The sequence below is a fragment of the Frankliniella occidentalis genome, unplaced genomic scaffold, assembly GCF_000697945.3.
Source record: "Frankliniella occidentalis isolate FOCC.00 unplaced genomic scaffold, Focc_3.1 Scaffold1, whole genome shotgun sequence".
Lineage (NCBI taxonomy): Eukaryota > Metazoa > Arthropoda > Insecta > Thysanoptera > Thripidae > Frankliniella > Frankliniella occidentalis.
Window position 1 is genome coordinate 1921008 of NW_026267131.1, and position 4182 is coordinate 1925189.

Consider the following 4182-nt stretch of genomic DNA (forward strand, 5'->3'; position numbering starts at 1 on the left):
CCTACCGGTTTGACCACCCCTTCCCCTCCGGTCCCCTCCCCCTCCCGCCCGGTTCAACGATCCTGGGCGGCGGGGAGGGGAGCCCTTGCCGCACGCGGGCCGGGCGGGCCGGGCGAGGAGCTGCTCTGGCTGGCCCCCTGGCTGCCGCTGGCTAGAGCGGAGCGGAGCGGCGTTGCCGCCCTGTGCACGTAAACACGCCGCCGAGACTTTTAAATCTCGCGCCACGCCCCGCCGCCCGCGTCACACCAATCGGAACGGAGCACTGCCGCCGCCCCGGTCGACCCTGCAGTACGTTCAAGTTTCGATAGAGTTTCATTATCCAAATCGATCGATCGTACGGAACGTGTGTACCGGCAAAGATGACCGTGCGACGGGAAACACAAGGTGACTTTTGGTGGCTTTTCAGGAAAGAGCTTACTGTATTGAACTTCCAGAAGCTCCTCAATTTGAGAAGAAAGAACCTAAACAAATGAGGACAATTCAATCCGTCAGGCGAGATCCTCCTGTAGATGAATAGAAGAAGCCCTGTGCGGCAGTTCCGTCATGAAAGTTTTCCACATCTTCCTCTTCTTAGTGGTCAGAATCGCCTCCTAAAACTGATAAATGAGCCCTTCGGCGCGGTGCTGTGGCGATGCTGCTGTGGTGGTGCTGAGGGGCCCAACGCACGCACGCATCCCGCCGGGCGTGATGCAACTCCAGCGTCACCGCCGCGGCGCCCTTTACTACCCGTTGTTCGTCCGTTTACGGCCGCCCCGCCCCGCCACCCGCCGCGCACCGTGATGTGATGTGGCACCTCAGCTCGGAGCGGCGGTAAGGCCCTCTCTTGCTGCGCATCGTGACGGCCGGGAGGACCCGTCACCGTCCCGTCACCGACCCGTCACCTCGCGGCCGCAAGCCGTCACAGTGTAATAGTGCACCACCGCATGCTGTGGGTGCGGCCCGCGCCGGGCGGCCGGACTGTCCCGCAACGCAGGGGTGCGGGCGGGTTGCCTACCCGACCTCGCACGGGGACGACGGCAGGGCGCGGCGGACTGGCGACTGCCCCACAACTGCCTCAAGTCCATGCTCGCGGCGACATCGCTGCTCGCGTGCCCGCGCCGAGTCATCTTCCAGCCGTTTACCCCGCAGTCATGCTCGTGCTCCAGTCCATCGGGCGCATTTCCTGTCCGCTCGGTCAGCGCGCCGCGGTCGACTGACGTTGTTCGTGTTGCAGAGGTAAAGGCGCCGCGCGACCGGCTGACATGGGATTGGGTGTGGGCGGACGGACGGACCTTATCGAGACTGAAAGAGAAACGCCAAGCAGGCGCGACAAAAGGATGGGAGAGGACGAGAGTGGTGGGGTGGTGATGGCGCTGCACAAGATGATGAGCATCTCCTCCTCTGAGCCGCCGCGCATGGCTGCGCGCGAGCCGGGGCGTGTAGTACGTAGTGTGCGCCGCCAGTGGACCGCGAGGACCCTGGGGACGCGACCCGATCCGCCGCGGCGGATGTCCTGCACTCCTGCGCGCGACTGTACGCGGCCCGGCCCGGGTTGGGTTGCCCGCCCCGCCGCCGCTCCGCTTGGCTCCGCTTGGCCGACGGGATGCCAGTTTGATGATGACGGTGCTTCGTCGCCAGCTGTTACCCCCCGCCGCCCCCACCCCTCCCTCCCTCTTCTATCGCATCCCCCTCTCCTCCTCTTCCTCGCCCCTCGCCCTCACACATATAGGCTTAGCGCAGCCTTCGCTCCACCCACCACCACGTCACCCTGGCCCGGCCCGGTATCGGCCTCCTGCCACACTTTTCAATCCCACTCCCCTTCGTCCGCGTGTCCGTCCGTCCGCCCGTCCGTCTGTCTGTCCCCCGTTCAGACGACCAGTCCCTCATAACCATCCATATGTGTGACCGATCTCGTGTTCCCCTCTTTCTCTCTCTCTCTCGGGGGTGTTCCTGTTCCATTGCGAGCCCAGGCTAGCCCATGCCCGCCGCGGGCCCTTCCTCGCGTGCGGCCAGCCCTGTGGGCCCGCCCGCCCGCCGGCGCCTCTCCCCCTCGTTCGCTTCAATGGCCTCGCTGCGCCGGCAAGGCCCCGACAGATGTGCGAGTAATGATTAATTCCGTGTTGTTCGGTTCGAAACCGAACAACACGGCAAATTGTCCAATTTGAACATCGCGCGCGCGGGGCGGATCAGCCGCCGCGCTGGTCATGCCATCGCGGCACGTGAGGAGGAGGAGGACCTTCGCTCCTTCTGCCGCCGCTCTGTTTAGGGGGCCGAGGGGTAATTAAAGCGAGCCCTTTCATTGCCTCGCCTGGGCGGGCCGGGCGGGGATGTGAACCTGGCCGCCGGGCCCCACCTGTCGCTGGGGCACCTGCGCCTTGCCGTGCCCTGCCGTGCACCGCCTTGCTGTGGCTGTGCCCTGCCCTGATGCACTGCCCTGTCTTGCTGCGCCCTGTCTTGCTGCGCCCTGCCGCCCTGCCCTGACGCACCCTGCCCTACAGCGCTCTGCCCTGCTGCGCCCCGGGCGTTGCCACGCGGCCCTGCGGCTCGGCGACGCTCTATCGTTACATAATAAATGCACGGCCGTGCTCGCTTGCTGCGCTGTCCGCTGCTGTGCTGCACGCTGTACGATCCCACGGTGGTGACGCGATGCCGCGTCGTGCATAAAGTGCACGGGGCCGGGCGCGGCCGCGCAGGACTGGCTGGACAAACCGGCCCTGGCGAGGCGGGGCTGGCGGGGCTGGCAGGGATGCGAGGACTGCCTTATCGGCGTCGTCGGGGACGCCGTGTCGACGCGCTGCATACGCGCGGCACGGCTAAAAGGACGAAGTTGATGACGACGGCGAGGAGCGGAGCGGCAGGAGGAGGTTGTCGTCGAAAGGAGCGGGCCGCAACGCTATCGTGCCGTGTATCGTTGATCACCGGAGTAGTAAACGTACCCTCTCGGTCGTTGACCCGTGCTGACCTCGCAAACTCGTGCATCTGTTTTGCGCCGACCCGGTGATTTGAAACTGCTGGAGGCCCGAATGGCCGTGGTTACGGCGTTGGTCAGCTCGCCCCCGTGCGCACGCTTCTCCTCGGCGTCCTCCTCCTCCTTCTCCTCCTCGGCCGCGGTGGGGCGGCCCCTGTGCTGCCTCCTTGTCCGTCGTGTTATTGCCCCTCGAGTGGAGTTGTGTTATTCGCAGAATGCTTATTCGCAGAATGTCTTGCCGGTGCACTGCCCCCGCCCCGCGCCTGCCTAGGCACGCCGCTCCTCTTTCTCTCTCTCTCCTCTTGCTGCAGCGAGTTTCGCAAGGACCCTGCCTACTCCTGACCTACCTCAACCGGCGGCGGGCGGGGCCGGCGGGGCTGGCAGCCTCGCGCAGGTACACTGTCGGCAAAAGGGGTGTGGGCGCACTCGACCGTGCTGCTGCTGCTCGCGTGCCTCGAGCACCTCGCGGAGATTCACCGGCGGCGGCGGCGAGCCGCGTTCGTGACGTGCAAGGGGAAGAGAGAGGGAGGGAGAGGCCCGCGGAGCCCGGCCAAGTGCGACAGGGACGGGCAGTGTTGGTCATCCACCCCAGCTCGCCCCAGCTCCCTGAGCCTCTTGGCGACGCTGCACGTTCCCCGGCCAGTATGTAGTAGTCAGTAGTCTAGTCCCAGCGACGGTAACGCTGAACAGAACTACGCATTTATTTTCACCGCAATAGCCCAGTCGGCATTACAGGAAACTTGTCTCAACTGTGTCGGCGCTGCAGTCGAAGTCGAACCCCTCCAAACTCTCGGGCTCGGCGCCTGGTGCCGGCGCGCCTGTCGCGGTGAGTGCCACCGGGTAGCGCGGGTAGGGAGGGAGGCTCGCGGAGTCCGCGGCACGATTTGGCAAGCGCGGTGGCGACCTACCCCAATGCCGCCCCCCTCCCCTCTCCATTCGCGAGGGGGGCACGTCGACTCGCCGGGGCCGGGCGCGCCGCCGGTACTGTACTGAACTGCACTGCTCCCCGAATAGACTGATGGTGCCCCCTCCCCCCCGCCACCAGCAACCCATTGATAGGATGACAAATTCAAGCGCCGGGGCCGGGCTATCGATGCCGCCCGCTCCACTCCGTCGCCCCTCTTCCCTCCCCTCCTCGGCTTCCTGGCTGCCTCGCCCTTCCCTTTGTGGCGGCCGCGCATCGATGGCGGCGCGTAGACGCGGGAGGTACTCGCCGCTCACCTGCGGGGGGGGGG

At 66.0% G+C, this 4182-nt stretch overlaps 1 protein-coding gene across 2 annotated transcripts in view; it reads left to right on the forward strand.

Annotated features, from left to right (window-relative positions):
• The window catches only part of LOC113213431 (uncharacterized), a 73758-nt gene that overhangs the window by 63895 nt on the left and 5681 nt on the right, over nt 1–4182 (forward strand). The gene's annotated exons all lie outside the window — the stretch shown is intronic.